The following is a 13,991-nucleotide window of genomic DNA, read 5'->3' as shown; positions in this document are numbered from 1 at the left end:
GTGTCAGTGTAGGATGTAAATAAAATCATAAATACCATTAAAAGCCCAGAATGTAACTCATTTTTTACTTTAGATATTATTTAGAGCAGAAATCTGAAAAGTGACAGCTCCTTTTGACGCTGTAAAGATGTCCCTCCTTGGGAATGGGATTATTCAGTTCTAGGGCACAGTTCAGCAGCCCCTCTCTGGGCACAATAGGCGTCAGAGCTGGCGAATCTGATTGGCGCAGGTTAAACAAAGGGATTCCTGCTCACTTGCTTGGCTCCCTTCATAATTACCTCCTTAATTACTAGTCTAATTTAGCAATAAGGAGAGCAAATAATAGATAATAAAAGAATTATAGGGAAGCACAATGAAACGGGAGGACAGATTTGCAGAGAATAATAACATTTAACTGTTTAGCAGTAAAATCGGATTCCAGACAACATGTCTACTATGAATACTGAATGAATGGCTAAATATCTTAGAAAGGCCAACTCAAATGCAAAATGGAAACAAAGATGCAACAAAATTCAGTTAATTATGTACTTAAACACCCCAAAAGGCATTGATGTCTGTTCTTAAGGATTTATAGGATACCTCATTTATTTTGGCTGAATAGCACTGGTTTGGAGTTAATCTATGTCAGTAGGTCAGAGAATCCCCTGTACATTAATTACATGATTGATTGAATAGCTCAGACCCGCAGTATATGTATCTGAAAGATTCACAGCCCTGATCCCAACCAGTATATATCGTTTTATTCAAACCAACCTCCAGTATTTACTCTTCCTAGTTCAGTCCCCAAACTGCAACAATTGTTCTTAATCCCTTGCCTTCCAATAGGCAGTACCCCCATTTCATATTAGTTTGCTGACAAGTAGGAACTTTTATAAAAGGCACCCCCTGGCCCTGGGTGCTATGTATAGGGCTGGTTATAGTCTGTTATGTTGGGTGTGTAATATATATATATATTGATAATAGCTAGTTTTTGGAGTCCACTCTTTCTGTATTGCACTGTGAGTAGAAGAGATGTTCAGCATCTCCACGCTCTGCATGGAGGAGTTGTATGCTCCCCATAGAGATGTATTGATTCAGTGCATCTCTTTGAGGAGATGCTGATTGGCCAGCACAGCGTTTTGCTACGCATGAGCGACAGCCTCTCTCTGCCTTCAAGACTTCTGATCTCAGCCTAGTATTAGTTTGGCTGTTTAGATTTCAGGACCCTTGTTTTTGGTTATCCCTTACGTACCTGCAATCCAGCACCAGGGCAGCCTCTTCTAAGCAGCCAGGTCCGCCTCCGCACCAGGCTTGATCACCATGTTGTCCATAGGGAAGCATTGTAGTCTTTATGCGCATGTACTGCAGTCACCGCAATGCGCCAAACACATTAAATCTTTCAATTTTCAGTGTGGAAGCTCCAACTAGTGGTGATCGGAACCCCACAATGAAAACATTGCCACATCTCCCAAATGGCAGCGTTAATACAGCATAGGATAAAACCAGCAGGGCCACTGCACCCAGAACACTTCAATGAGATGATTATGGTGTCTTTATACATTATTCACATCATTCACATAACAGCTGATTGTCCCATTAAATAAGAGAACACAAACACCGATTGTACAATTATTAAAATACGAAATTTGTGAATAAAAAAGTAAAACATAAATCATTAGTAATGCTTCAATGCATTTTGAACTGTAGAGGCTGTGATTTCAGCAAATTCATTCGGAATTCAGACAAACAAGAAACAACTGATTTATGGCCACGGAATAATGGGCTTTCTGAAACTTTGTCAGAAACCTACAGAAACAAAAATATTTTGAAGACTGATGCTTTCCACAACAAACTGATTTTAACTCGTGTTTATTATGCAATACAGGATCGTAGATTTGTGAACAATGAGACATCTCACTCCCACCAGACAGACATGAACCGTTTGATGTCACGAGACAAAGCCTTTTGGGGAATAATTTGCCTTCTGCCCAGACAGACAGTAAGAATAGAAAGATACATTGTTTGAAGAGACAAAAACTGAAACAATAGGCAGGCAGACGCTTCTCCTTGCGTTCTGTCTTGCAAGAAGATCAAGTTCAAGTAAAACAAAACATCGTCAATACGAGGTCGCTTTAAATTTACGTCCCAAGGCATTACTTAAAGAAGAGGAACAATGCCAGGGATGAGGAATGTTTCAGATGTCAAAAGAATATGAACATTAAGATGATGTCATAGAATGGTCACAGACAGTTGGTTTTAATAATGGTCACATGAGACACAGTAACGAAAAGGTAAAAGCTCTGATTTAACAGGTAGTGTCCCATGATCTAATTATGGCAATGTTTGAGGTTTAGTATTTCCCCAATTTTGGTTGATTAAATAATTTCACTTTTTTTTTTTTTTTTTTACCATAAATACATTGTTTCCTGCAATATAAAAAATAGTATTTATCATCTAGTGCTTTGATCAGCAATATCAGACTTTACCTTTTAGATACAATAAGTCCAGTAGAAACAAGACTAGCATCCAGGGTGCAACCCAAACCTTAACGTTTATCTTAAAGGGACACTGTAGGCACCCAGACCACTTCAGCTAATTAAAGTGGTCTGGGTACAGTGATCCTTTTGCACTTAGTTCCAGAGAAAATGCAATGTTTACATTGCAGCTCTAATTCTGCCCACAGTGGCTGTCTACCAGAGGGCTTCCTTTGGTCCGGTATCCAACGCTGGACATCCTCACGCTCTGCAAGAGGACATCCAGCGTCAGATTCTTCCCCATAAGAAAGCATTGATTCAATGATTCAATGCTTTCCTAGAGGGAGGTTGTTGCAGGCAGAGGGGGCAGAGCGTTGACCCAGCACTGAGTGACATCAGTGCTGGGAAAAGGTGAGTAAATATAGGGTTTTTAACCCTTGATTTACTCAGGTGGGGGCGCGAGGGAGGGGGTAGGCTGAGGGAGCTACCGTGTCAGGAATACAGCTTTGTATTCTTGGCACTATTAGCATCCCTTTAAGAGGGAGAGTTACTAGATGCACTTCCGCTGCACCGACCGCGTAAAACTTGACGTGACGTAGAAAGCCATAGGAAATCACTGAATTCAATGCTTTCTTATGAGGAAACTTGAATGTACACATGGCGCACTCAGCACATGCACATCAGGTCCACAATTTCTTAATTTTAATGGCAAACAGGAAGGACCATAATACATTTAGGTTTGTATTCCTAACGCTACAGTGTTGATTTAATTAAGAATTCTGGGCCACCGTGGTAAAATTGGAATAATGAGTAGGAATATTTCATTGGTTTTAATTACAACCACGTTTAATGTAAGTGCTAGCAGTAGCAGAGCTTAAAGCTTTAGTAATATAGAGAGTGCTCTATGCAATGAGACACACAATACGCAGTGGCACGCACACTGCCAGTGTACAGCTGCCAATCACAGCACTGGCACTCACACATTGAGATCGGACGGGGGGAAGTTGCTGCCCAGGAACTCACAGAACGAGATACACATTACAAGCAGCACTGTCACATGACACAAAGTATCAATGGCAAAGTTGGGTCACGCATTTCCAAAACTGGTCATGTGCCCAGCATGACTATCCCAGATCTGTTTTGTAATCTCACACCTGTAAGAATTGTGGAGTGACAGGAAATTGGCGTGGATCCCGGCAAGCGAGACACTCAGGACAACCACGGACAATATGGTGGAATTAACAAAAGCATTTCCGCGTGCAGCTTCGGAATATGAATAAAAATACATTTTAAGTGTGTGTTATATGTTGTGTTCACAGATAAGCGTATTTTACATAAAAAGAGAAAAAGAAAAATGATAATTTTAACTGCTTTACCACTAACTCTTTTATGAATAAATAAAATTGTTCACCAAAGAATTGCTCTAGTAACACTAAGTTTATGGCTTAAGATGTTTTCACGTTTTTCCTCTGTGCTTCTTCAGCACTTTTTATTACATTAAACAGACCCATACGCCCTAGCTCTGCCCGGACACATCACGAAAAGAACAAAAGAAAAAGCTAAAACGCTGAGTGGAAAATTGAAGTCACAGAACAACATGTGACGGGCTATACTGCGCCAAACAAGAAGCTCTCAATATTTCACAACTTCATTTAAATCACTCTCGTGTGAAGCGGAGGATAAAAACTACTTTCCTCTACACCAACATTTCAATGCTGGGGGATATAAACATGGCTCGAGGCATTGACAGAGCCGTAAACTACAAATCCCATGAAGCCTGGGGTGTAGCACAGTTCTAGAGCAAACTGCACTGGAATTAAAGAGGAAAGGATACAAAAAAAAATGTCTGTTTGCAAATGGTCAAACTTTAAAAAGTTACTGGAAACTGAAAGGGTTAAAGACATTCACTCCCTAAATACAAAGTTTGGCTAAATATCAGATCGTGGCTGATACCACTGTTATTGTATCCATCATTTAGGAAACAAACTACCGTACATGGATTCTACATACCAACTATTCAATTAAAACAAAATACAAATAAATGGGTAAAATGTTAAGATATGGCTATTAGAAGTGTATTAGGGTGATCATGGTGGGGTGCTATTCTATCTGGGAATGTCATAAATTAGGACTAAGTGATTAAGGGGCGCAGGGGTTGGGGGGTGTACCAAGACAGTTGAGAAAGCATTGCAGAATAAATCTGGTTTGTGACTGGCTGATTGCAAGACCGCACAAATTAAAAATCGTTCTTAACACAATTTAGAGTGGCTGTCTTAGTGTCACAATATTAACCCTGTAATCTGAACACCAAGAAATTACCTTAACCCTAGCCAACTCCCAATATCCCCAGCCAAGACAAAGTGGCTGCGTCAACATTTCAACCAAAAACCCTAACCCCGACATTTTCATCTGACCTAAACACCTAACATTTCTACTGATTGAGATGGGATCTCATTCTCTACACAACAAAGTGAGATACTTCAGGAAATGAAATCTGTCAAAATCTCAAAAATGACGACAACTAAGAAACAACAAAACCATAGCAACAACATATAAACACACATACAGTATTGTACATTTATAAAGAAATACAGAGTAACAGTCCCACACTGTCCGGAAACACACAAATATATCTCAGTGTGCTGGATGGGGTACACATGGCTATTATGGAGCTTTGTTTACCTTGCCAGGAAAGGTCGCTGAGCGTACACACACACACACACACACACACACTACATGCACAGCCCGGTGCTTTGATATGTCACACACGTATCATTGAGAATGTCTGAGCTAACAATTGTTGAATACAATTCCTGTCATCAGTGTACACAGCACTGTGAAAATAATACACTGATTTATTAAATGTGATTAACTGATCCTCTTAATGCCCCAAACATATCATGTGACAGTGAGCAAGGGGAGCACACGTTCACAGCCATAATTCGACCACAATGCTGGAGATAAGCCAGACTACGGAGTTAATCATAACACACAAGGGATCGGCGCAGCACTTGGCACTGTCCAATGTACGCACTGTCAGTGCCAGCCTGTGCCAAATGCCCTCTGCAAACCTGCTGCCCTACTCATACCCCCATTCTCATTGTATTTGCGGTTAGGAAATGTCTAAGTAAATATTATTTTGAGAGAAATAAAGTAACCACAAACGTTACCTAATAAAACAAACAGAGAATTTGAATTCCCCAAACCTGGAATCTGTGCACCTCTAGCAGTACAATGCATAGGATACCTGATTGAGAGTCAGCTGGACACACCGAAGGATGACCGCCATTACCTTGGTGTCTTCGCAGTGCTAGCGCAGTGGTGCCTTCTTGCCATGTGTTTTAGCACAGGTCCCAATGCGACTTCACCCATAAGAGCTCATGGGAACAAGCTCAAGACTCACTGTAATCAGCAATCACATGCGCTGGCATAGCTGGCACATAGGACCCTCGGCAAGCTCACCAATCTGGCACTAGTTTGCATCAAGACAGTTAGGCTGGACACGCACAAAGAGCAGAAATAGTATTGAAACAGCACTCACTGCACTTTTTTGGAGGAGGACACCAACAACAAAAACAACAAAATAAGAAGGGGTACAGGACAAGGACTCTAAAATCAGGACTGTTCCACTAATTCATGGACACTTTGGAGGTATACCTTTGCCTGTAACTGTATATTATCTATGCCTGTGTTGGGGTGAAAGACATTAGGCATGCCACCAGCCATGTTTTGACAAAGGTCCTACCTTGCCAACATGTCACCTTCTCTTTTGCACCTTATATGAAGGATCTGTGGGTTTAAAGGTTTGTGCTGGGTATTTACATTTTTCTATATTACTGCTGGCTGCGGGCAGAGCCTGGGTCTGTGCACGCTACGTTGAGCAGAATCGTGTTATTTCTACTGTCGAGCCATATTTCAGTAGTAAGAGCATTGTGCAGCTGAAACACACAGCTTATCGGTCATACTCCTTCCCCTCTAGCAAAAGTTAAAGGAACACTCTGGTTACCATAACATCTTCATCAGAATGAAGTTGTTATGGTGCCAGGAGGTCCGTGGCGCAAACTTACCTTTAGGGATTAACCAATCACAAACGGTTAACCACAAAGTGTTGAATCCATCATCGTTTAGCTCTGCCACTGACTGACAGAGCGTTAGCTGATACTTTAAGACAATCAGTAGCTCCCCATTGAAAAACTGCCTTGAGAAACTTGCGTATTTTTCTCAAGCTCGTTCTATGAATGGGAAACTATTGATTGGCATAGAGGAGGAGTACACAACCTTTGGCACTCCTGATGATGTGGACTACATTTCCCATAGTGCAGGCAAACAATCACAGGAGAAGTAGTGCATATTACAGACTGGAGTGCCGAAGGTCGCCTACCTCAATGAAACATAAATGGCAATTATCCAGTTCTAATTTATAGGAACGATAATAAATGTAATAAAATATATCTATTGTTTGTTCTTAGCAGAAATACACTCAATTGGTGATTACAAAGTATTTTGTCTCTTGCAATACTTTATAGATGATGGTACACTTGGCCTACAAAGGAAAATATCAATTTTAAATACATAATAAGCAGGAGACTAAAATATAATTAGTTTTGTCAAATATTCTGCACATGGGTTACTTGCGATTTCTGTGCTGGTGAGTTTAGGAATTGCAGGTATCTAATACATACCAGAAAGCGGTCTGTGTGTGTGAGCAATGTCAACATACAATAAATACTGATACATCGCTGCTAAAACCAGGCATCGATAACAAAAAATATATTGCACATTGCTATTGCACCTTTTAAGCAATCAGCGCTAGCAGAGGGACAGGCACACGGCTTCTTCTTGTGTATTGTATAATTTATAAAGCCAAACAAAACAAAAACAACCCACAACCACAGTTCATCATACACCGTTTCAAAACACTGAGTGAAACCAATAAATTACTTGTAATATAACTGAACACAAACAAACAGTCTCTTACCCGTCACATCACTGAGAAGAATTCTGCAAGTGGCTCTTTAGATGGCACAGACGCAGCCATTGCTGGGAAACAATGAAAAGGAAGAATGGGGGTGTTACATGCTGAAATGTTTTAATGGATGTGTGTACACAAACATATACACAATTATAATACATATCCTCATGGATGGTCTTCATGGGGAACTAGTTACAGTGGTGACTACAGGGCAAAAAATTGGCTATTCTTTAATATGAGGCTGATAAGGTTCCAGACAAGGTTTCAAAGGGTTTATACACTAAATCATAAATTATTACACACTGTTTTATACAGGTCATCACGCTTCCAGGATTGTTCACTAAAATGCGAATTCACAGTAACAGTTAAGGTGAAATAGCTAAGCTGGAAAAATTCCCTAAATCAGCTATGCAATTAGCTCGACTACTCTGGCCTTAAATGTGAAATTCACTTTGAATTGTTACGTTAGTAAATAATCCTGTTAATATTAAAAGATGTGAGGCAAGTCTCGCCTCATTCATATTTACAAAGATCTGAAAATGATTTGATACCCCGCTTCCATTTACAATAAAATGTCAATTTAAAATGCTTTGTTTATTTATTTATTTTTTAAGTAAACACTCACCCAAACAATTAGCAAACATATAGGAGCCAAAAAATAAATACAAATATAGAGCAGTTATAAATATATATATAGATATTATAATTCAAATTGCTCTACATTTGCTTTTTGCTCATATCGCCATTAAATTATAAATAAAAAATATAGTTATTTAATTCTTAAATAATAATGGCTGATAAATGAGCAGATGTCAAAGTCCCCCTAAAAATGTGTGCAATAGCTTTAATGTAGTACATTATTATAGACCTATGATTAAGGTCTAGAGACCTCTCTAGACCTTAATCATAGGTCTATAATAATGTACTACATTAAAGCTATTGCACACATTTTTAGGGGGACTTTGACATCTGCTCATTTATCAGCCATTATGCCCTCGGCCTTTCCTGCTTTTTAAAAGAAATGATGGAATAAATATTTCCTTCCTAACTGAATTACTGTGTTTCAGTGAATATAGAGTACCTCTCCCTATTTCACTGTTTTTATCTTTATTTGCCATCAGGTCTTGGACCCCCTGTGACTATCCAGGTCTCATGTTTAAATCAGAAGCTGCCTTGTAATATCTTACCAGGGATTAGAGGTGGAGAGCTGTGTGGAACAAGACAGTATGCTGGAGAATACGTGGGATTTTATAACAGAAAGCAAATCAGTGTAAAGATCTCTAGAAGCTAAAATGTGACTTAAGGACGTGTTGACTATATAAACAGAAAGAGGGATTTTAAATACAAAAGGATTAAAGAAAGAAAAGAAAAAAAAGAGTTTTAAGTAGGCTTTAGTGACTTTACTGGTTCAAAACAGGTTCACGTTGGGCATGTAGGGGATAAAAGTTTGAAGCGATAAGCTGATCATCGAGCAGATCAATATATTTCATTCAAAGCTGCCATTTAAGACAGACCTTGCCAAAAACCCAGCTAATCTGACAGTAAGTAGAATCTTGTGATTCAGGCTATTTTCGGAGGCATTATGTATTTGAAAACGGCTAATTTGCCACGTATCATGCTGCAATGGTAGGCTGATTATGTTGGGATTACAGAAAATGTCCTGGCATTAGCAAACATCTCATTAAAGAGGTTCAGTTACAATGCTCGGCTGAGCGAATGGAAAAGCCATTTCCTTTTTGACAGCATGTCAGAAGCGCTGCGTAAGGGAACTCCCTTATTTAATCTCTTTCGCGGAAGTGCAAGGTCTCAGTTTGCTTTCAATCTAATAAAAATTAACTCTTCGTTCTTAGAGAATCAGTCGAGGCAGGTGAAGCGAGTTACAATCTTAACAGCGTATATTTTAGCAGGGTTTCGCACTGCGCCTCTTTCACAAAGAGAAAAAAATACACACAGTTTTATGCATATATAAACACAAATATTTATTTTTAAAATTTATTTTATTTTAAGGAGAAAAAAAAAGGCTTCCAAACGTTGTAAAATGCTGAAATGATTTTCATAATGTAATGTTGTATTCTGAATAACTCCCCCCGCTATCAGCAGAGAAAATTATCAAGAGATGTGATAAAATGCTGGGGTGAAAAATAAATAGAATTAAGTAACAGTCCATTCTGATCGACAAAACTGAGGGGAAAATTCCCAAACTAGAAAATGTCTTGAGTTGATCATTTTGCAATAATATTGCAATGTGCCAGTCAGCCTTCTGAATACATATCTAGTGCGTCTTCCTTGTGCTTTGTAATGGCAATCAATTTACCGATATTGTCCAAAAATAGATTGTCCAAAAATAGATTATTTTAGTCCATTAAACACTGCAAGCACCATACCATGACAGAGTACTGTAGTGGTTATAGTGGCAGGACTGACAGGGCACCACGTGCAATGTAAGTAGTCAAACCATCTGACGATCCAGGCAGGGCAGGGCTTAGCTCATTGGCTAAGAGAAATCAGCTGACCTTCAATTGGTCTTGAGTGGTGCTTGGAGTCTTACTGTAAAGAAGGAATTGTTGGGAAATTACACGAAAATTGCAGATGTTTGCCCAAAGTAGCTTAGTTGGAAAAAAAGTCTCCAATTCATCTTACTATTCCTGCTTAACATTATTGGCACCACATACTATGAGTGGTCCATAGTCATCATACCCTCTTGCAGTGAAAGGGTTAAATTCTTAACTCACTGTAAAAAGTGTGTCAATCCTTTCTCTTTACTACTGGTAACGGTGGGCTGCAGTTCCTGTTTGCAACACTAGAGGGAAAGGTTTAGTGTTTATATTACAATAAAGAACAGGCATAGTGGACATTCACCGGTCTATTTACACCTATAACAATATCATATGAGTGTGCTTTAAAAGTATTGTTACTCACGTACGAGTAACTTACTTTATAAAATGGCCCTTTCTAGAGGATTGAAACAAAGTCAAATTGTTTTAAATCATTTATAATAATTAAAGAATAATTTCCAGAAAACTCCCTGTAACTTAGCTCCCTGTACCCCTGGCTCGGTACCACTTCCTAGCTGGAACAGGGGACAAACCGCAGCACCTTTGCCCACAGTCACCGTGGCTTGACTGGGGCCCTGGAATCGCTCTCTACTGGAGCCGAATGGGGAACTCGCTCTAGCAACCCCCAGGCACTGGACGACACTCAGTACTGGGAGCTCTAGTCCTTACAAGGACTTTCCCCGTAGAATCCTCCCCACTGGAACAGTGATTCGTACTTAGCCCTTTCCCCTCTCAGTAAATAGACGGCACATAGTTCTGGGAGTACAAGCTGGAATACCTTTAATCTGGCCTGCTTTTATACAGTTGAGAACGCCCATAACACTCCCACAGAAAACAAGATAATTCCTCCCCTATGCCTGGGAGATAGAAGAGTAACAAACTGAACAAAACTCAATTAACTCCAGGCACAAACAACACACATTTCACAAACACCCCAAAAGTACCTTGAAATACATAAAAAAATAAAAAAATTTACACCCCCTGATAGGGTGACCAACATATCCAAAAATCACCCAGATCGGTTAAAGGGTTTGGAAATTTCCTAGAAGTCCTGATTTGACCGACCACACTCGAGGCTTCTGCCCAAAATAGTTCCATAAGATTAGGGCTAGCAGTCGGTCTAGTTTGGTAGTTTAAAAACGAACAAACTACCGAACATAGTCAATATTCTTACCCTGGAGCTTATTTCCTTTCTTTGTGGGAATGGTTCCAATGAACAGTGTCTTCCTAAGTGTTGTAGAACCGAAGTCCAGCGGTGTTCGGGAGTTTCTGTGTCCATTTTCAGTTCCATGAACTCGATGACCAAACACCGCTGCCTGCATTCATGCGAACAAGATGGCAGTCACCTTGTGGTCGTCCATAGGAAATGCGGCCACTTGGACAAACACTTAGAATGCTGCAGTGGAAATTGCTACAAAGTAGCAATTAGGCTTAACAAGCTCCCGGGTGGTCTCCGGTTCCCGAACCATATAGTCCAAATACACGAGGCTGGCAAGCAGGCTCCTCCAGGAGCTCGTGGCAAACTCACGTGAGAAGGGGAGTTTGTCACACTCACTCTTTCGTTGAGCCAGTAATTAATGGGGATATCCACCAAAGACTCAATGCATTGAGTGAGACTGCCAGCCTCTGTGGGTACTAAACAAAGGACCCATGTTCAAGTTAGCCAACTGCCAAACAAGATTCCCACTATAGAAACCACACCTTGTAGTGAGCCAGCTGCCACTGGAAATCTCCAAAGAATTCACACAACAAAGTGAGCCAGCTACCACAAGAGATACCCACCAAAGGATCCACAATTCGAGGTTAGCCAACTAACACAGGAGATATCCACCAAAGAATCCACAGTTAGCCAGCTACTGCAGGAGATTCCCACCAAAGAATCACCAGTCCGAGGTTAGCTAGCTACTGCAGGAGATTCCCACCAAAGGATCCATAGTCCAAGGCTAGCCAGCTACTGCAGGAGATTCCCACCAAATAATCCACAGTCTGAGGTTAGCCAGCTACTGCAGGAGATACCCACCAAAGGATCCATAGTCCAAGGTTAGCCAGCTACTGCAGGAGATTCCCACCAAATAATCCACAGTCTGAGGTTAGAGACACATGCTATAGAAGATACCCACCAAAGGAATCATGCATTAAAGAGAGCGAGATGCCACTGGAAATACCGACCAAAGAATCCACACATCGACGTTAGTCATTCACCACAAAAGATACAATTTTCCCCAAGTATCAGTAAAACTGGATTTAAAGACGTGCTGCCACCCCAAAATTTTATAATGTGATTTTAATAAGCAGAGTGCAAAGGGTTGGCTTAAATTGATCCACATATCTGCTATCTTTGTACATGCTGCAAAAAAAATGTGATTATAATTTATCTATAGAGAATTGCGCTCAATCTTACACATGAAATAACGAGACACCCTGAATGAAGAGCAGCTCGGTAACACTAATAATTTATCTGAACAGCTAATTTTTTTCCTTCTACATTCTACTGGCCCCTCTACCAAATAAAGCAGCTAGACAGCACTTTTATTTAGACCTTATAAAAAGAGACAGTACTGTCTTTTATGACTATTGTCTGTTCTTTTATCTTCGACTTCGCCATGCCAAACACAATAGCACTCAAGATACCAGCAGCTTTCTTTATGAGGAAGATATATAGAATGTCATAAAAACCTCAAAAAAAGTTACATATTAGTCACGCTCTTTTACCAGTGTACGCACAGAAAGTATCACGCATTGCGTCCACCTAAGCCAAATATTGCGTCCATGTCGGTAGTATTTACGATTGCAACTGTTGTTTAAAATCTTCTTTGTCAAAATCTTACCTATTATAAGCCATCTCCCACAATGTAATCATCTAATGAGTTTTACTGAGAGATTACACATGACACTTTCTATTCTGCATTTTTAAAAAGGTATAATTGAACTTGTTTACTAAATAAAACAGCTATTAAATAAAACTCTGCATCTCCTGGGTCAGCAATCTGTGGGTGATAAGCACATTTAGAATGTTTTTATAATTTCTAGATAATTTGCAATTTCAATATTTTTTTTTTTTAAAAACATCTGTGTGCAGGATTTGCAGTGTTTTTGCGTACACTGTGGGGCTGTGCATGAAAAACGCTCCTGGCAGTGCACTGGGAGGATCAACTTACTGTCCACTTGTACTACAAGGGAGAGGCTGGGAGGGCTTCTTGTTGATCTGTAGCAGAAGTAAAGCAATTAAACAGACCACAACACAAAGCCACTTCAAAAATAATGGGGGTGGGGAGGAAAGGAAAACCTTTTCAGTCTCCAGTCTGAGAGCAGAGCGATTTGTGGCTGCACACTGACCTGGCATAAATAAACTTTCTGAGATGCTTTGAGAGAGGCACTCAAACATGAAACATTCAGAGACATATTTCGGAGGGCAGATGTTTTTGGAATGCGGTGTTTCACGGATTGTGATGTAATTGCAATATTCACACAATGCATGATTTGACGGCCTCCGGGTCGCATGGGAACCCCATTTAATGGGCAGCATCATGACATACATGTTGTATGTTCTGTGATTAAAGCAGCCGTGCTCACTACTCTAACACTAAAAGATATACATGTACCATATAAAAGCAGACATCACAACATGCAAAACCTCATTATACCCCCTCAGGGACATGGCATTTTATTATGACAGAACACAACTATTTATTACACAACATATTGCAACTATTTACACACTGGCACATGCACACAGATACACACACACACACACACACACACAGTGGCACACAGATACACACACACAGTGGCACACAGATACACACACTGGCACACTAATATCTGCTGTCCATATATCTGTTGTCCATCTAATTCCAGTTGTGCTATTAGCTTCCTCTTAATGCTGTTCTGCATAGGCCTCAACCCCCTTAACCAAATCATCAAGAAGAGTGGATACGGATACAGATTCAAGAGCGGAGCTACCATTAGCCACCTACTCTACATGGACAACATGAAGCTGTATGCCAAGAA

General features: G+C 40.1%; 1 protein-coding gene across 1 annotated transcript in view; it reads right to left on the bottom strand.

Annotated features, from left to right (window-relative positions):
* Positions 1 to 13,991, bottom strand: part of LHFPL2 (LHFPL tetraspan subfamily member 2) — a 99,579-nt gene that overhangs the window by 65,357 nt on the left and 20,231 nt on the right. Inside the window, exon 2 of the mRNA XM_063453593.1 lies at positions 7,432 to 7,493. The gene's annotated coding sequence lies outside the window, so the exon portion shown is untranslated. The remainder of the gene's footprint in view (positions 1 to 7,431; positions 7,494 to 13,991) is intronic.

This window comes from Pelobates fuscus, chromosome 5, assembly GCF_036172605.1.
Source record: "Pelobates fuscus isolate aPelFus1 chromosome 5, aPelFus1.pri, whole genome shotgun sequence".
In the NCBI taxonomy this organism is placed as follows: Eukaryota; Metazoa; Chordata; class Amphibia; order Anura; family Pelobatidae; genus Pelobates; species Pelobates fuscus.
Note: the sequence above shows the minus strand (reverse complement) of the source record. Positions and strands in the feature narration are given on the sequence as shown.